The 20,462-nt window shown below is 39.3% G+C and overlaps 1 protein-coding gene across 3 annotated transcripts in view; it reads left to right on the top strand.

Moving 5' to 3' along the window:
- The window catches only part of LOC113033383 (probable G-protein coupled receptor 21), a 58,758-nt gene extending 38,887 nt beyond the window's left edge, over positions 1-19,871 (top strand). The window contains exons 2-4 of one of the 3 annotated variants that reach the window (XR_003274022.1): positions 1,653-1,719; positions 11,028-11,100; positions 19,358-19,871. The gene's annotated coding sequence lies outside the window, so the exon portion shown is untranslated. The remainder of the gene's footprint in view (positions 1-1,652; positions 1,720-11,027; positions 11,101-19,357) is intronic. The other 2 variants (XR_003274024.1, XR_003274023.1) reach the window with 2 other exon arrangements.
- Positions 19,872-20,462: the final 591 nt, after the last annotated feature.

Here is a 20,462-nt window from a genome sequence, read left to right as displayed (position 1 = left end):
CTCAGTGCTGTCACAGTCTGCTGCATGGGGTGGGAGATGTTGTCCATCAGGGATGACAGCTTAGCTGAATCGATGGATGAATAGAAGGATGCTGAAAACTTCCATGAGAAAAGTATTTACCTTATTTTGTTTTGATAATAAAAACATTGTTATAGTATTTTGCAAAATGTTCTGCAACCTCTGAGTTCATGTTCTGGTTAGCATGATCTTCTCAGAGGTCGCCTGGGCTCTCCAGAGCAGGAGGAGGACTACCTGCTGCTGTCCAACAGGGTAGAGTCAGAATCTGTCCAATCGTGGGGACATTTATGACAACCATAACAGAAGGCAATGAATGAAAATGAAAAATTGTCCTCACAAATAATTAACTAAATATGTCTCAAAATAAATAAACAATTTTGTATATTAAAAATGTGCATCTAACAGCAAACAAGCAGAGCAGATATCACTGTTGAGGTCATCTCAGGCACAGGTATAGCTGTGAACACAGAGGTCATTTTTTTGTGAGGGGTGGCCAATCAGAAGAGCGTGGAGTTAAAGAGAGGAGAATGGAGTAAAAAATGAGTAATTTAGCATACATGCTGAGCTTTTGCAGAAAGGTCCAGTGTAACATACGGATGAATTTGCTGTTAATCTAATGTAGTAGAGTCAACTGAAGTTGTGGCTGGAAATCATCATTAGAAGTACCCATGATAGAAGTATGTCAAAAACACAAACAAGAGCTGCTTTTTGCAGTGTGGTCTTGAAAGTGGCTGCAGTGTTTGAATGTGTGTGTGCTGAAGCTGAGCATGTGTGGGAACCAAAGCGATAAGAAGTTGCTGGGCCTATCTACAATCACAGTGAAAACAGCCCGTTCATGCTGGTGGTTATTCTTAGAACCGAGGAAAAGAGCCTGGAGTCACGAGGACTCACCTGACTGCTATCACACACGTTCAAATTCAAGGAAAACCTAAACATCCGACCCCTGCAGGGAGGGAATTTGCTTTTCTGCCGGCTTGGTTTGGGTCCGTTCGTCCTCTTGGCGTGAAGAGTCACAACAGAGCAATGCACAGTTTAGAAATTATGGAAGTGGATTGCTGGAATGGGCATTTCAACCAAAAATGCTATTTGACATCCACTGTGACTACTCAACTTAAAACATCAAGAAAGAGAAGAAACGGCTAAATATACATTTTTATAAGCTCCTTTCTATGGTGACAGTGCCTCATAAATAGGGACTGAAGATGTTCTAGTACGAGGAAGTGGCCCAGTGCTGTGCTACATCAACTTTAATTAGTCTCTTATATACAGCTACATACTGTATATCTGTTACCACAGACAGATGTATGTATAAACAGACAGGAACAAACCACAGACATAAAGACTACAGCTGTGTAAACAGTTCTGAAAGGCAGAAATGAGTTGAGATCAAGTTTAGTACACCAGCCAAATACGGTTTTTCAGGGTAAAGCGACTCTCCGCCCCAAAGTCTGTCACTTAAGCAGGAAGCTCACTGATCCCCTGCAGACTTCCAGTCCTATAGAGGTTTGTGGGAAAACGTCCCTCAGAGTTGACCTCTGCAGACACTTTCCTGAGTTTACGTGCTCAGTCACTTATTTCACATCGGATTGAATAAAAGAGTTCATTTTGTAAAGTTTGGTTATTCTGAGTTTCAGAAAAGAGGATGGTCAGTGGCTAGAAGCTGCGATTGACTGCTCGGATCCATCTCTGGCTTTTCTCGTGGTGGGTACGTGCATCTTTTACACTATCTTCAAGGTTCAAGGTTCTTTATTTGTCACATGCATAGTTATACAAGTATAACACACAGTGAAATGTAGCCTGACACGCTCCTCGCCATGTGCAAAAAATAAATAAAAATATATATACACACACACACACACACACACACACACACACACACACACACACACACACACTGGGTGACTGTGCAGTGGATCTGTATCTGTGGAAAGTTTCCACAGTTTGTCTGTGAACCAGTAAATATTCAACTAAAGCAAAGTGAAAGATAAAAAGGGTAAAAGGCAGAAAATCATATCGATCAGTTCCCAGCAAGTCTGAGGCCAAGAGTATATCTGTGTGAGTATTAATGTTAAGAGGTAATAATAAACTGACAGAAACGATGCAGATCAGAGGTTGGGTACGATCATATGCAGAACAACCTCCCCGCATTTTATTTTACTATAATTTTCCCAAATACAATATTGATAAGCAGCTAACTTATGACGTCCCCTTGTTACTGTTTCTTTTCAGCGGCTGTTAAATTCAGTTTATTCCATTTATAGGGTGGCATCAGTTTTTAGGATCATAGGATGGCCGCACGTTTCTTGGGAGACTCGTGTGTTTTGGAAACGAGACAAAATTAAACCAGGAGATTAAAATGTGGTGTAAAAATGCTGCGTAGTCCAATATGAAGTGGGACGCCTGTTTACACGGATCTTAATTTGATTTATGGATGTTCAGGACCTTCATTAAATTAGTTTTATTATTATTATTATTATTATTACAGCACAGTGTTGTCTGGTCTTGATAATCAGCAGTGTTTACTCTTGTTATCTGGGTCTCACACACATACACAGACACACACACACAGACAGATTACATCATGCTGCTGTTAATGAATTCTATTATTGTCTGCCACAGAAGACGAGAGAAAAAGGTGTGTGGGGAAACAAGTTTATGTATGTGCTTGCAGTTTTTCTCCTGAGCAGCGAAGGTGAGGTCAGTTTTCTAATCCTCACTTAAGTTTTATTAGTGTCCAGACTCTTAAACTTCAAAATAAGGGTTAGACACTTCAAAATAAGAAGTAAGCATAGATTTCTGTAGAAGTAACTAATGCAGAGAGGCTCAGCTAATTGTTGTTTGTAAGTTGTAGGAAAGAAGAAAAATGATTTGTGCGTAGATCTAAACAAACAAGATCACTTTATTTCAGATTGCAGGACTTTAAATTTCCTTGTCCAGATTAAATATTTACAGACTTGACTTTTTTTAAAAGAGTGCGGTCTGAACTCTGCAACACCATGAGGCCAACGTCTCACACAGAAAGCTGAAATTCCCCAGTTTCCCTCCAGCTTTATTATCCATACTTCCTGTCATTCTTCAGCTCTCTCGCTTACATGGGCTGTCTTTGTTCTCACTGGTCAAGCACACTTTTAACCTGACTTTTTCATTCAAGTAAGATGACTAGCACTTCCATAAAATGGAGCATTGTGTTTGCATTTCTAAGTGCAAAAAGAAATGTGACTGAACTACTCGGTTTACTTAAAGGAGCTCTGCATAATCTCAGAAAAATCATTGTTTTTAATGGAAGTCAGGGCTGCGGAGGGAACTGCAGTCAGGATTCTGTTGCTTGCACTTGCACGCAACTCACACTTTCATTGGCCAGAACAGTGATACGTTGCACTATTGAATGTACCTCTTTTCCGCTAGCATCGACTTGACTCAGTATCTGTTGTTTTCCATTATCGCCCCAATGTGGTTTCGGGTTGCTAAGTCGTGTAGATCATGTATTTGCTGCCCAGTCTGCGACTTTTGTCAGACTTTGGGTAAAATGTGATTGCATGTAACTATTTCGCTCACTGCTGAGTGTCAAAATTTTGCAGAGTTGATTCTTGTGAAGGAGTCGGTCTCATGACTCATCCATGGACGTCACTCCCAGGCTAATCAGTGGCATGCAGTCTGCTGACATCACATTCGAGTAGATGCTAGCCGAAAAGAGGTCAGCAACTGAAAGGCCAGCATGCATGTTGGGTAACTCTCTCTCGTGTTTTGCACCAAATTAACTCACTCAGGGCTAATCAGGGGGAGCTGCTCCATCCCTGCAAAACAAAAGGATGCTTCAAAGAATCAGCTCATAATAAAATAACTACGCACAGCTTCTTCTAGACAGAAAAGGCAAACAAGTGTTTGCATCACATCGTGGTGGTTGAAGGAGTCTGCTACTGCTCGCTTGATGGAACAAAAATGGTGGATGCCATAAAGTGTCTCATACTAAAGTTGAACTACAACACGTGTCCACGTCCCTACAGTCAAAAATGTGACAAACGCGTTTACATTTTTGGGCTACAAAAATGTAAACGCGTTCATTCATGTGCAGCTATCTCTGCCCCATGAAACCAGAACTCCAGAGAGTAGTTTTAGGAATTCTTTGCGTAAGTTTGAAGCACGTCTGTTGGTTTAATTATATGATTTAAATATGGATTTATTTAACAAGCTTTGAGTATGTGCTAAATATGCTGGATCGTGTCATAACAAAATACCAAACTAAAGACGAAGAAGCGAAGATCAAATGAATAAAACAAAGTGATATTTTAAAGCAGTTTCTCCCTCTCTGTAGCTTTTTTTTTTTTACATTCAGTCTTTCCGCGAGCAGCAGATGGTTCTGGCTCTTCTTTTTAAATGAGGCGTGTTAACAATTTAAACAAACCATTTTAGGAAAACTAAAGAGTTGAACGTAGAGACATTTAATGTTTGTGTGTCATACAAATATGCCAAACATCTGCGTGTTCTTTGATTTGCACTGTGTATTGACTTTGTTAACTACATCAAAGCATTTCTCCTTGAGCGCTCGTGGTGGCAGCTTTAAAGAGAGAGACAAAGTGTTTCTCCTTCACTTTTCCCTGTCAGCTCTCCAGTCACACGCCTGCTTCTTATCACGCTAATATTACTGGCTTCCCAGGAACAAACAGTTATTTCTTGGACGTGGTTAGATGGCAGTGCATTCTTCATCTTATCTGCTTGTTATGTAAGCCCGAGTTCGTAGAATTTATGAGCTCATGGTGGATTTTTTAGCAAAAACACGGAATTAAGGAAAATACAAACGCAATGTGAAACGTCACATTGAAGCAGATACATGTGCTGTCATTTTTTTTGACAACACACTTAGTGTCTTTGGTTCTGTATGCATTGAACAAACTGTACATTAACAAAGACACTCTTGGCTTCTCCTGTATATTGAGTTGCCACAGTGAATAAATTCTCATATTTGATTTGTCACAGACTCTAATGTCAGCTGTCCTTCCTGATGTAACCCACCCATTTCATTCTGTTAACTGAGTTAGTTTAAGTGCTTTCTGAGGGATATTAGGCTTCAGTCACTGGTTCAAGCTGCAGGGAGAAGGGTCATACTAAAAGATTGCACTGTAAATGGATGCAACATTTTTCAAGCTTGTTTTTATTACTGATAGATGAAGGATGTGATGCTTTGGGGGCATCCACACAGGAAGTGACTAGCAGCGGCTTAACAATAGAAGAGACCATCAAAAAGTGGCGTTTGCAGCATCTGACCGGTCTAAAAGGGGGGTTTCATTCAATTCGTTCCACAGAAAATGATCCCTCCGAGTGCCACCTACTCTAATCAGTGACACAATCGGATCATGAGAAAATGGTGATCAAAAATCTATAAAGAACATAAAAAAATATAACAGCAAAAGGCAACACTGCTGGAAAAAGGACACGCGATGAATGCTGGAGTGCACAGGGAGTAGTAAAATAAACCTAATTCAAGTTAATTATTTTATCACTGAGTGCGCTGATGGTGGTGCTGATGTTCATCTCTAAGGTGATGGCTTCACATTAGAGCTCTGAAGCTTTAAACTGGTGCCATTTAAACATTAAAGCTTACAGCCTAAAGGAGACGCCGGGTCGGTGACGTTACTTTGATTTAACAGATAAAACAACATTTATACATTTTGTAAGTTTTCAGATTGATATGTGCACGTTCCTGTGAGAATGTGATGCACAGTGGAATCCTGACCAACGGCCATAATGATATCCTCCGCCTGTCACGTGGACGATTCATCTGTAAGGTAGTGAGTTGAACACATCATAGGGTGCCGCTGTTGAGCTGCATAGACACTGTAGATTTGCGCAATTTTGACCATTTGTCCTCTACAGGACACCGTAGTTCAAGTTTCTTGTTTGCACGAGCGCCATCTTGGCTCAATGTTTTCTGTGATTGCTTTGCAAGGGCCAGCAGCAGAGCTGGTTTATGGTTTATGCCCCAGCATCTAAATAAACGGTGCCATCCAAGCCACAAATTGAACGCCTGTATCCGACTGGTCTCTCTACTGTGCACCCCAATCCAAGACAAAATTACACAAGGTAGAGTCCGGTTGGGTTACACACAATCATGAGTACTAACGCTGGTTGTAATTGTGTATCCACCAGGAGGAGCAGTGTGGAGGAGCATTCATTCATTTACAGCAGGGGTAGGCAACTCCAGGCCTCGAGTGCCGATGTCCTGCAGGTTTTAGATGTGTCCTTGATCAAACACAGCTGATTCAAATTGCTAAATGACCTCTTCAACATGTCTTAAAGTTCTCCAGAGGCCTGGTAATGAACTAATCATTTGATTCAGGTGTGTTGACCCCAGGGTGAGATCCAAAAGCTGCAGGACACCGGCACTCGAGGCCTGGAGTTGCCTACCCCTGATTTACAGGGTTCATACACACTTGCACTCCGATTGCACAGCAATATGTATGTGTGTTTATTTCTGCCAGAAATATGCGGCGCTTTGTTCTAAACATTTCAAGTGATTAATAATTTCAGTGAAACGCTGCTGTAGGACAGAACCACGAAGCTCTGGCGCTGTGCTCATAGCTGCTGGTAATCCTCACCATCTACAAGTTCCAAATAAATTCACAGTCATAGCGGAAAATATCAAAGCTCTGCCTGCTTACTAAAGTTGCCCACTATGAATCACCTGTAGTTTCTAAACTCCCCGTCTGTGCTCTGCACATCTCTGATAAACTGCTGCAGTAATTTTAAGGCCAAGACCAACTTTTACAAACCGGTAAGAGCGCAGACTATCATTAGCATCACAGTGAGTTCCTTTGTCACACATTAGGTAATCGTTGAAACAACTCTCCAACCTCACAGAAGGCCAACAACTTCCAAACCCCTGCACAAATATTCTCTCTCATCTCATCACTGTGATTTTAACACATGTAAACAGTATTTCAGGAATCACTGACAGAAAGTATTTACAGGACAGAATCAGAAAGACTTTATTTATCCCCAAGGGGCAATTAACATGCAACAGAGCAGCATGACGTTGAAGATATCAGTTTTCAATCGTTTTCATCCACACTGAAAATGCTGCCTTCCTGTATTGCGCATGTGTGAAACGTAAGACAATTCGACCTGCCTCATTTCTGTCTGTCGTTAATTTAATTTCTGGCTCTTTGAAACGTCACGGCAAAATGTCGAGTAAAAGCACCGAGTTTTTTAAATGGACTAACAATGAGGTGGAGTTGTTGCTGCGAGTAATACAAAAGTTGCAAAAGTGAGTTAGAATTAAAGAATTTGAAGAAAAGCTATCTGGAGCATGTACAGACTGACTTTAATCTTTAATGGGGCTGTCAACATTGAGAGCAAACAAAACAACTGCTGCATAATGCCCTCCATAATCTTCGTTTAATTGGTCACATGACTGCAACACATGACTAAAATACGTCATCGTTTTCGCCTCCATTTTCGTTGTCCACACTGCGACACAAAAACGGCATTTTCAAATGAAGTACTGACCTTACTTTGAGTTTGATTCCATAAAAAGTGACATTAGCGTCCGTTGTGCGTGGGAAGAAAACTTCTTTTTACAGTGGAAAAAAACCCCCTAAACTTCCAAGCAAGCACCAAGTGCGCTACCACGTAATGGGAAATTCACAGAGAAACTCGCGGATTCTTCAACTGACCGCGGCACACCTGCACCAGGGCAAACCTCCGCCTACCGCAGTCCTGCTTTACAGGTGAAAATAGAACAACAGGAGCGCTAGTCTTTGATTTTATTTATTTTCTGCTGTGTTTTACTTGCATCTAATTGAAAGACTGAGTGTAAACACAAAAAATATTTTATTTTATGTGCTGGAATGTGCAGAAAATAGGTTTAAATGTCTTCCAGTCAGTGAATGTTGCATATAATTAAATTTTTGCTTAATGCATAAAGTTAAAAGATTAAAACTAATAAAACAAGTTTTAATAAGAGACTTTTCTATTTGATTACATTTTGTATGATGGATTATGCAGAATTGGGCTGAAAGATCTATTGCTTTATGACCTATTCAGGTTGTAAATCGTGTTTTTAAAAACTAAGTAATTAATTACTTTACTGATTACTTATTTTCTAAAGTAACGGGATTACTTTTTTGGGGAAGTGATATAGATATAGATATAGATAGATATAGATAGATAGATAGAGATATATATCTCAGACTTCACTATTTAGTCTGAGATTTTGATTCAGAGTTGTTACATGAATATATCCTGATCTCATTATTTAGCCCCCTAAAGGTCCTCTTTAAGCAGAGAGGCTAGCAAAACAGTCCTTTTTTAGCCCGTGTTAGGCTACTCTTTAAATAGTGGAATGATCATAAAACATGCAGACACAAGTGGAGTATAATAAAGTAGCAGAAAATGGAAATAGTTGAATAAAATTCAAGTAGCCTGGGAAAAATGTAAACCACACTTCTTTAAACTGCAGCACTTTGGCAAAAACAAAGCTACATGTGGAAGCCCTGATGAGCCTTTAGTGAGCTGATGGGATATCCCACTGACAAATTAACAACAGCAGCCAAAAATCCAGAGTACACACTCCCTTTAAGGGTTTCTTCACAGATCATAATGAGTCTTTTCATCACCGTTAAACTCACATTCCTCCTGCCAAGCTCGACAAATGAGATTGTTGTGCAGCTTTGGCAGAAACACACCATTGCTGTCATGTTAACAAAGCTGTTTTCACTTTGAATTGATTTGAATAAATGTTGTAATAACACTCAGCACTGTCCAATTCCACTCAGCGTTGCTCTTTTCTGCGGTGAAATCATATTAACCGCCCTGCTGTTTGTTTTCTTTTTCTGACTCGAGCACAGAGTTTTATGTGAGGATGTCATCTTACTGAAAGACGTAGCGATGTTTGCTAACAGCCTTTGTGAGCGTATGACCACAGACCATGTTCGACAGCAGGCATCACTTCCAGTAACACTTCGTTGTTTTACCCGCCTGATATCTGAGAGTCATTAAACTGTCATCTGTTCATCTGCTGCAGCTACAGATTGTGTAAAAATAAACTGAAATCCAATGCAGATAGTTTTATTTGATTATTGCATAAAGTGGATTGGGTGATTTGATCCTAACAAACCAAATATGGAGCAAAGAGGATCTTTGTGTGAGACGATGTTGGACACTTTCTGAACAGTAGTCACAACTTCTGAATCCTCAGAGAAAAAAAATAAATAAAATAAACATAAATTATTTGGGTAATAGTTCTTGCATCAGTTATATAAAAGACAGATTTTATATTGCAACTTTTCCAACTCTAAAAAAGGGCTCATCCTGTAGTATCAGTGTACAAATGTTCTTGTGACTTACAAACACTAGAGAAAAGATGGGACAGAAACTGTCTTTTAACCAGGAAATATTGGTTGCTGATGATTGGATGACTTTTTTTTTTCCATCTTTTTGGCAAACAATTACAGTACTTGCAAAGGTCCACTGATTATCCAGAGGTTGAGCACACAACATCCTCAACCTCTGGGTGACTTTTGATTGCAAGGCGGTTGCACAGCTCACCTTGTTGGAGGCACTGGTTGGAAATTTGTGGAGGTGGCAGCAGATTTGCAGAAAACAGACATATTATTCTGCTGCTGGTGGAAAATGCAGCACTAAAAGGGACTCCATGTCTGCTCTGCTGGCCTCTCATTTCAGTGGTTACCAGTTAAGAACAAAATTGCCTTTAAGATTCTTTAATTTGCTTTTTAAATTGCATTTATACTGGTATCAGATTACGTTGCTAGGACTTTATTTATAAAACTGACCTTTTGTCTTTTTTGCTCTTGAGTGTGATTTAATTAAGTAGTTATTTATGAAACGTTACTCTGACGTTGAAAAGATCTTATCTGTCAGCAAAGTGTAGGTTTGACGTCAGTTATTTTCCAGCTGGTTTTCCAGTGGGACTGCTTTTCAGGACCATTAAATATATTTAAACATGGCTACTCTGACATCACATATTGGTCGGTAAAGTCTCGAAGCGCCCGGCTGAGTGGAGAGGGGTAAACTTGACTGGAAAACTGGACACAACTGGTCCTTTAATGTTAGCTGGTTACTTCAGGGGCAGTTTATCAGATAAGCTAGCAACGTTACACAAGCAGAAACAGTCTACAATGGTGCAGCACATTATTTGTTTAACTTTCCAGGAAATCATTCACAAGTGGACACAAGCACCAAAACAGCCGCACATACTTTTTCTGACTCATCATCTGATAAAGGTCATTTGCAGATATTTGAAAATTCAAGATATCAGCTGACTCTGGAAAGAAAATATCACGAGATAACCACACTTATGCGTCTGTTTTCAAGTCCAACATGTTTGTAAAGAAGTTGTTTTTAGAAAAGTGACATTACTTAGAAGTTTCTTTCTAATAATAAGTATCATGTAAAAGCTTTACATTTTAAAAACGGTACAAAATGATTATTCTTACATTTGGTTTCTGCAGAGTAAATAAAGATGGCCACGACCATTCTCGTTTTTTTTCCTTCTGTTCTTGCTCCCCACCTTTCTGTCCCAAAAGCGGCAGCAGTCGGGTTCAATCTATTATTCAGTGAGGTTTCTCTGCGGCATGCAAACAGAGCATCAATAATGGAACCAGCAGCTAATGAGTCACCGAATACTGCAGGAGCATAATCTATGGGCCACAATGGAGGATATGGACCATGTGTGGACAAAAATCAGTCGCACTGTGAGAAGTGTGCAAGGAGCTGAAACTAACAAGGCTCTCTGCTCTGCTCATTGGGAGGACTCCTTTGTAGCTGCACCGCACAGGCGACTGGTTTCTGTGGTGTTCAGCTGTACAGGGCCTCTAGAAAGTAATCCTGCTAATCAATCACTAAAATAATGTGACAACACGGCAAATGGATTTTTTCTCTGCATTGAGTAAATGGTCGTAACAGCTCTTTGTCATGTGGGTCTGCTGTTCTGTACTGTAAACAAAAATAAGAAGAAAACAGAAAAACTAATCCTGGAGTGACTGTTTACACAGGTTCAAACAGGGATGCTAATCTGAGGTTCCCCAAACCGATGCCATCCTCGTCCTGTCTGTGAAAATCACAAATGTGAGTAGAGACATGATTTTTTTTAATAAATAAAGAGAAACTTGGGTGTAAAACTTAAACAAAATCAAAGAAAGTTAATGTTATAATCCCACATGTGATTGAAACCTAATGAATGTTGTAGTACATGATGTTTAACCCAATATGCATTCAGCTGCTCACTATAAAATAATTGTTTCCCCCTTAAATTACACCTATTAATGAATTAATATTAATTAATATTAAATTAGTTGTGATACAATTGTAAGTAAAGTGGTAGGTATATATTTGCATATACCTACCACTTAAGCAATGGTGCACGAACACCCACTAACAGTGCAACAGGTGCAAACACACATCAGTCGAGTAAATTCATCCTGCTGTGCTGATCTGTATTTACTAAAATGGAGCCAACACACCTTCAACTGTTACCATATAAGAGTGAAAATTTCTGTTCCTTCGGGCGGTTGCTGGCTTTTCCTGAATGATAGATATTTTTATTCAGTGTATCTGAGATACAGGTTGGTTACAGTGCTGCTGTCTTTAGATGAAATAAAGCAGTTAAAGCTCCTGCACAGTGTTACCGGCTCTGGTTCTGTGGTTTCATTAATATTTCAGGTTCAGGTCTTCCTGCTGCTGCAGAGGAAGTCGAGACATCAGTTCTTGGTCGAATAGTGTGAAATCTATTTTTAATAATTTCAGTTTTGTCTCTTTGCACATAGACTTTAGTTGTGTGATCTTTCCATTGACTGACTGCTTTTTTTCACTGGGGTGTATGAACATGAACTTTAACCATTTTATTCTGTTTATACTTGGACAATTTATCAGAATTGGGACAGATGTTTTTTGTGCATTTGTCCATATTCAAACAAAAGCTGTTGGGCGTCATGTTAGCCATCTTCAGCAGTATTGGCTGCCTCCACGTTTGCAGTTGTGTCCTCAGTGAATGAAGCAGAGAAGTGCTGCTGAATTAAAGAACAAAGTCCAAAGAGACAGCAAAAATTGTACTCAACAATGCTAATTTGTAGGAATTATGAAAATACATTGTTAATTATACATTAGTAACAAATTTCTAAATAAGACACCTGGTTAAGCTTCTTGCAGAAATACACTTGGCATCAGTACTGTGACTCACAGTGTTACTGAAATGGTACCAGCTTGATAGATCTGGGTGCTTTGACAGGGCCTCCGGGTAGAGTTTCTGACTGTGTATTACCAACCTGGCACTCTTTCTTGTGTGAGTTGGCACATAGACCATCAAACACCAATTCTACTCTTGCATGTGTCCGTTGGGCCGTGTTTAGAGTGTAAATCAACAAAAGATTAGATGTAGACGTGTCAGGAAATCAAATCTAGAAGTTCATACATAGATTCTGTTTGTAGCTCGAACAAAGATGCACTGATGAATCACTTTGGCACATTTGATTCAAAAATGATGTTAAATATCTGGAGTCAGTCGTCTCCTGGTTTATGGATAACCCTGTCATAGATAGATATGGGGACAACTGATCAACTGGGATCTGCAAGAGCAAACGAGACCCCAGCTGCAGAACGTGAATTCATGATCATCACAAATGCACAGAGTGGGTAAAAAAACAATATTATCTTGAGGTATTTGTTTTTCTGCTCTGTTCGCTCTCAGTGATTCTGTTGGTTTGCACATCAGAGCTCTGAAAGTTGATATTCTGAGTAACACTGAATGTTACTCAGTGTGCACAGTGGTCTGACACTTTCCCATAGTCTAAAAATAGGAGATGTGAAAATCCCTTTACTCTGTCGCCAGATCAAAGATCACTAAATTAACTTTATTTATTCAAACTAAGTGTTGTTTGTGACTCCTTTGATGAACAGGTGTTACCAAACTGGGCTGTTTGTGGTGTTAGAGCCTTTTTGCCTTATTCTGACAAATAATATACAGACAAGCCATCAAAGAAGAATATGTTATAGTGTTGGTGAGATCATCCATCCATCCATCCATCCATCCATTCATCCTTCCTTCCTCCCTTCCTCCCTCCGCTTATCCAGGGCTGTGTCGCGGGAGCAGCAGCCTAAGCACAGAAGCCCAGACCTCCCTCTCCCTGTCCACCTCCTTTATCTTGTCCGGGGAACACCCAGGCGTTCCCTGACCAGCCGAGAGATATAATCTCTCCAGCGTGTCCTGGGAGGCGCCCAGGAAGCATCTTTATCAGATGCCCGAACCACCTCAACCGGCTCCTTTCGATGTGGAGGAGCAGCAGCTCTACTGAGCCCCTCCCGGATGGCCGAACTTCTCACCCTATCTCTAAGGGAGATGCCAGCCACCCTTCGGAGGAAGTTCATTTCCACCGCTTGTATCTGCTTTCTCGTTCTTTCGGTCACTACCCACAGCTCGTGACCGTAGGGACGTAGATTGACCGGTAAATTGAGTGCTTCGCTTTTACCCTCAGCTCTCTCTTCATCATGACGGACCAATTCTGGCCCATTGCTACGATCCTTATACAACTGTTGCAGGAGCTTGGTTCGCATAGCTGGCAGTATGTCGGACTTCCGGTGGGTGATGGACTCTGCCAGGGCTGCCGTTTGTCACTGATTCTGTTCATAATTTTTATGGACAGAGTTTCTAGGTGAGGCCATGTGGTGGAAGCCTTTCACTTTGGTGGTCTCAGAATCTCATCTCTGCTTTTCGCGGATGATGTGGTTCTGTTGGCTTCATCGGGTGATGGCCTCCAGCTCGCACTGGAACAGTTCCAAGCTGTGTGTGAAGTGGTGGGAATGAGAATCAGCACCTTCAAATCTGAGGCCATGGTCCTCAGCTGAAAAAGGGCGGAATGCCCACTCTGGGTCAGGGATGAGCTCCTGCACCAAGTGGAGGAGTTAAAGTATCTCAGGGTTTGTTCATGAGTGAGGGGAGATTGACAGACAGATTGGTGCTGCGGTTGCAGGGATGCAGATGATGTTGGCTAGATTAATTTGAGTAATTATTCAGCTTGCTGGTTAAGCTTGTTGGCATTAGTTGATTAGCTTTACCGTTTCATCCAAATGTGGTCATGTTTGGCTTCAAAAACACAGCTTTTTAAGGCGAATTCTTAAGTTGATGATTGAAAATGCACAGAAAATACAGCAGTTATGGTTCTTTGTACACTTTTGTAGATTTATCTGTAAAATTTGTGAATGAATTGCTTTGTTTGTTAAATAAAAATATTATTGAGACATTATTTCAAAACACAGACGTTTCTACACGGTCCAAAATTTTTGAGCAGTGGTTTACAGGCATAAAAACTCTTCTCTGAGCTTCCTCCTGACTCTCCTTGTTTCTCATGTGTTATCGTTCAGCTGCCTGAGGACGATGGTGGTTACGCAGAGGTCAAAATCAATAACAATTCTACACTTTAAATGGATGTTTTCTGTTTATTACACACCTCTTTTTTTACGCTTCGCTATCCTTTAAGTCTTCTGTGTTTTACCAAAGACAGCTGCCTTCACTTCAGACCTGATTTTCTGTAACTTCACATAATAGAAAAAGTAAATGAGCTTATTTTTTTTATTTTTTTTAACCAGGTTGCATAATTTTAGATCATCCTTGTGATAAACATGCAGAACCATTTACTGCTGGCGGTTAAAACACAAGGTACCTTTTTGGAGAAGTGCCAGTGTGTTTGGCCGGAGGAGCTCACTGATTCACTGAAGCTGTAACTAAAATAAGCTGAAAACACCCTGTGATAACGGCGTGTATGCAGCCGAATCTTTGGCTCAGACAATAACATGTTTTGTTCACTTCATAATTAAACATTCACCGAATTCAAGGAGACAAAGCCGGCAGTGTTTCTGCAGCTGCAGCGCAGCTCAGTCAGACTGCCGGAGGTTTGCTGCCATCTTCTGTTTAATGAAGCCATGCGCCATGTAATTTATGGGTTTGGTCAAATTTTATCACTTAATTTTTTCCAACATTTATAACACCTCGTGTCTTACAGGAAATATTCCAGATTTTAAGGGTTAAACACACATTTAGTTTCTGTTAAAAACGAAATCAGTTTTACTTCCACTCAAAGAATGACAACCTGAAACTAGAACAAGCTTTTTTTTTGTTCACCATGTTTTACTCTATAACCAGAGTATATATAGTCTATATAACTATATATGGTTTCAATAGCAAAATGAAACCAGTTTAATGTCTGCTATTGTGGGGAATACAAACAGGCACTGATAGCCAGATATTGGTTTTATCTGTTTTATCTTGGAGGGCCTGGATCACAGAGGGTCTTGGGATTGATGCTTTCTTGTTGCTTCATTTCCTGTTCAGCTTGTCAGTGTTGCTGTTGGCAAACAACAGCATCCCTCCTTTAGCTGTAGTGCGTGACATCCAGTTGCTGTGACACTTAATTTCAGTGTTGCAAACTCAGATCATCCATGTGTCTTCATGTGGATTAAGATGGATAGATACCTCACTGATACCACAGCAGAGTAATACAAAGTAAAAATAGTAAAGTCTACAATAAACAATAAACAAACAACAGCTGCATAATACAAAATCTTTTACCTGACAGGTGTGTTTACCTGTCACAGAGTGAAGAGTTATTATACAGCTTTATAAAGCAGTGTTTCCCAACCACTGTGCTGCAGCACATGGGTGTGCCATAGAATATTATCTGGTTCCACCTGATTAGTACTCTAAGCGATCGGCGTGAGTAATGGACAACGGTTACATTCTCTTCCACTAGAGGGCAGTACAACTACCTGCTCTAATTAAATGAGTTGCCAACTGCTAGTAAAACAGAAGAAGACCAAGAAGAAGGGATAGACAGGAGGCACTTGTCTTAAAAACCACGATCCTCCTCAGCTATTCTCTCCTTTCTGAATTTCTTCTCTGTCCTCCTGTTAACTGTTTTTTTTTTTGTTTGTTTCTGTTGCATTTCTACTGAACTTTTTTCTTTTTTTACCATCTTCACTTTGTTAGGCTTTCTTCTTGCTGCTTCACATCTTTAGAAGAAAGAAAAAACCTTAGAAAACCTTAAGTCAGATAGACACAAATGAAGAAATACTGACCTCAACCTTCAAAAAGCCTCTCAGGTAAATGTTGTCGGCTCAGTAAGACGACCAGCAGAGGAGGCTGTGGTCTCACAGTAAAACTCGCAGCAGCCTGCACCTTCAAAAAGTCCTGTGAGAAGATTTTTGAAGCTCAGTGTCTGATTTCATTCTGATCTTAAGGAAAAAAGCCAAATAAAATATTATTGTATGACTGTTTTTTTTTTAACTAAGATATATAACTATAGTTATCAATTAATTATGGGACAAAAAATATTTATTAATATGTTTCGTAATAAAAAATCAGGGGTGTTGACAAAGGGACTCTGACTGCTGATGAACCGAATAATAAAAAACAGCACAAACACACACAGACACACTGATGCCATTAACTTGGTGCGTATATATAATGTACAGTTTCTGTCTGCGAAATTATGGTTGAAGTGTGAAAGTTTAACCAACAACAGCAAGAATGTTTCTATTATTATTAATATTAGAGCAAAATGTTTTACATTGTTCTTCATGCTCTGGGCCGATGTTTGAGGTGTTTGATTGGGTAAGAACATAAATAAGCAGTATACTTCCTTGCATCGTGGTCCTCGGTGCTCATATAAGATGACAAACTGCCATCAGTGAGGGTGGCATGTGCCCACGTTGCGTAATCCAACACCTTCTGGCTCCTCTCTCAAAGCTAAAAATACCAGCAGGATCTGGATCTCCATCTGATACCATCCTCACCGTCTGCATCTGCATGCTTCCACCTCACACTGAAAAAGAAAAAGAAAACCCCACCCATCCCTTACGACTGCTTTAATCTCACGCAGAGGTGTCGTACTGTAGCTCTGATTGCAGGTCGGCTGTAGGGGATCTCAGGGTGGCTGACGTCGAGGCTTTTCTCCGGCTCATGGTGGTTTTAAGAAGCAGCACTCAGACTGCTGACTGCAAATACTGGATGTAAACAGCACATGTCACACTGTGCCAAAAATCTCACGTTCAGGACTGCAAGTCTGTGCCATTCTTTAACACTCTATCCTCTGCTGCAAACAACAGAACCAGATGGTCGTGAAATACTTTAAAAATTGCACATATATGCCACCATCATTGCTCCAAATGCAGACAATTTTCCCCCTTCAAACTGGAGAATCTTCACCCTCCTGTGCACGGACACAAACTGGTACACGGGGAAGAAGCATGAGCTGCAAAAATGGAGGCAATAACGATTCATTGCATCACACCGTAAGTCATTGTGAAGTTATTCGTTTTGGTCTTCATGGCCTCCCTCTGACTTGTATTTTATTTTAATCTTTTTGCCAAAAAAGTTTGCCACAATAAACAAAGACTGATATTATCAACCCTAGTATTTTTTTATTTTTATTATTTTTTTAAACGTCGTTTTAGTTTTTTTTAGTTAACTTTTATAAGTGTACACAGATAGTTGATGATTTCTCTCTGCATACGTTTGCTGTCTGCGGTGAAATCGCAGTCACAAAGGTCAAGTTTTTTATTTTAATAGTCAAGAATTCAGATTTTCTGGACTTCTGGTTTCAGAAGTGCAAACCTGAAGAGAAACTCTTGACTGTAAACACAGCAGGACTGGTAACACCTGCACACTTACTCCACTTTTCATTCCAGCCTAGATCTTTTTCAGGGTTTTTATCCAGTGAAAATCCAGATTGTTGCTGTGACTTTTTTTCTTTTTCTTTCCCTCAGTATCTTTACAACCATTTCTTAAACTGAGTTTTTCATCAGTTCAAGCTTTCATAACTTTCCACATGATCCCCTGATGAAAAACAGAGAAAAGCCTCAGAAGTATTACAGTTTTTATCAATATGTGTTATGTGCAGTGTTGGTCAAGTTACTTGAAAAAAGTAATCAGTAACTAATTACTGATTACTTCCCCAAAAAAGTAATCCCGTTACTTTACTGATTACTTATTTTCAAAAGTAATTAATTACTTAGTTACTTTTTAAAAACACGATTTACAACCTGAATAGGTGATAAAGTGATAGATCTTTCAGCCCAATTCTACTTTTTCTACATAATCCATCATACAAAATGTAATCAAATGGAAAAGTCTCTTTTTTTTAACTTGTTTTATTAGTTTTAATCTTTTAACTTTATGCATCAAGCAAAGATTTAATTATATGCAACATTCTCTGACTTGAATAAATTAGTTTAACATTTAAACCTATTTTCTACACATTCCCGCACATAAAATAAAATATTTTTTGTGTTTACACTCAGTCTTTCAAATAGATGCAAGTAAAACACAGCAGAAAATAAATAAAATCAAAGACTCAGCGGTCCTGTTGCTCTATTTTCACCTGTAAAGCAGGACTACGGTAGGCGGAGGTTTACCCTGGTGCAGGTGTGCCGCGGTCAGTGGAAGATTCCGCGAGTTTCTCTGTGAGTTTCCCATTACGTCCTTGCGCACTCGGCGCTTGCTCAGAAGTTTAGGGGTTTTTTTCGCTGTAAAAAGAAGTTTTCTTCGCACGCACAATGGACGCTAATGTTTTTGTCACTTTTTATGGAATCAAACTCAAAGTAAGGTCAGTACTTCCACACTTTAAACGCTGCACGCTCATACTCTCTCCCACAATGATATGTGATCCATTGTTGATCTGCACACAGCTGTTGTCACTAACGGCGCACTCGCTTACGTCACTATCGTGAGACATTCTCGCAAAAAATCACGGTTTTAGTAACGCAGTAACGCAGCGTTCCTACGGGAAAGTAACGGTAATCTAATTACCGTTTTTGCAATAGTAATCCCTTACTTTACTCGTTACTTGAAAAAAGTAATCAGATACACAGTAACTCGCCCATCTCTGGTTATGTGACGTTTGCAATTTCACTAAAGCAGAACAAAGTGCTGCCTTAGGGGAAATGAAAGTTTATTTAAAAGAGACATAAACATTTCAGACATGAATCAGCAGGTGAAAACATCAACACTTTGACTTTGATCAGTGATTGTAATAAAACTGAACGTTACCTCGACAGCAGTAACACTGGTTTTAATTCAGTGGAAAATTAAAATGTGTTAAGTCTGTTTTTAGTCTCCTGGCTGTCATGTAGCATCGAGGTGAGATGGAGGAAACATCGGTGGGATACTGGAGACCGAATAAGCATCCTGCAGAGTTACACTCTTTCTACACATTTCTTCTCATTAAGTGCTGCAGCTTTTTATACAAACAGCTGCTTTAAATGTCTTGTTTTGTGCTGCTATCTGATTCTCTCAGTGTGTAATCAGACATTTCTTTCACTCTTTTTCTTCTCTCAGATGTAATTAGCTCCGCAGCAGCTGAGCGTGACTTGGGGAGCGCTCGCCCTGATGAAAAAGAGGTTAGAAGCAAACAACTGGTACACATTTCTACAACTCCTCCTTTTATCCCTTTCTTCTATTCATGTTGCACTTTTAATCAATTTCTCTGTTTTGCTTTGGTGTCACAAATCAGAAAAACACTTTTCATTTTGCACATTAAAGACAAGAAATCCAGATTACAGAGATGTATGGAAGTTCAAGAATGACAAAATAAAGAGGAATTTCAATCCAAGATTTCAGTTTAGTTTAAGAGATTGCAGAACTCCACTCTAAGAGAGATTGCAGACTCAGTTATTAAGGTGTGTTTGCAGATGTGATCAGGTTAGGGTTGGTATAGGGAATTATGAAATGCTGTACATATGACTGAATACTCTGAGTTTGGACTTGTTCTCAAATGGATTACATAGGTGCCTCAGCTCTAAGTGCATAAAAAAGTAAATAATGAAATTTTAAAAAAAAAGAAGAAATGAATGAAAACAATGTTTTAAAATTAATTTGAAAATAATTTCCAATTTAAAAAAAACATTTGAAAACAAAAAGTGCCTCCTTTGCTTAATGAAGGAGAAATGTGACAATATATAAATAAATAGGTAAATGAATGAATTAATCCAAAATGTGAAGAAAAGATACATTTGAATGGAAAAATAAACATAATAATAATTTTAAAAAGTGTAAATAAATGTAAGTTAATTAAAAAATAATTTAGCATTGAAAAATTAAAAATAATGAACTTATTTGCACAATTAATAGTATTTAATTGAATTATTAATATAACATGTTAATATATTACATTTTTTATCTTATATTTATATTTGACACTCTTTTGTGGGGAAACTATATTAATAACTTATTAATACACTTGTTGAATGTGTGTCTGTGTTTGACTGAGAGCAGCAGATAAGTTGATAACACTAATAATCAGCAGCAAAGAGAAACAGGACAAAAGTTCACAATCTTATGTTATTTTGATCGGACAGATCGTCATCTGGTTACTTATCTGGTTGTTTCTTGTCAAATTGCAGCTTGGTTACAGTAACCATTACCCAACTCAAATTATTATTAT

This window comes from Astatotilapia calliptera, chromosome 12, assembly GCF_900246225.1.
Source record: "Astatotilapia calliptera chromosome 12, fAstCal1.2, whole genome shotgun sequence".
In the NCBI taxonomy this organism is placed as follows: domain Eukaryota; kingdom Metazoa; phylum Chordata; class Actinopteri; order Cichliformes; family Cichlidae; genus Astatotilapia; species Astatotilapia calliptera.
This window is presented reverse-complemented; position numbering and strand designations above follow the sequence as displayed.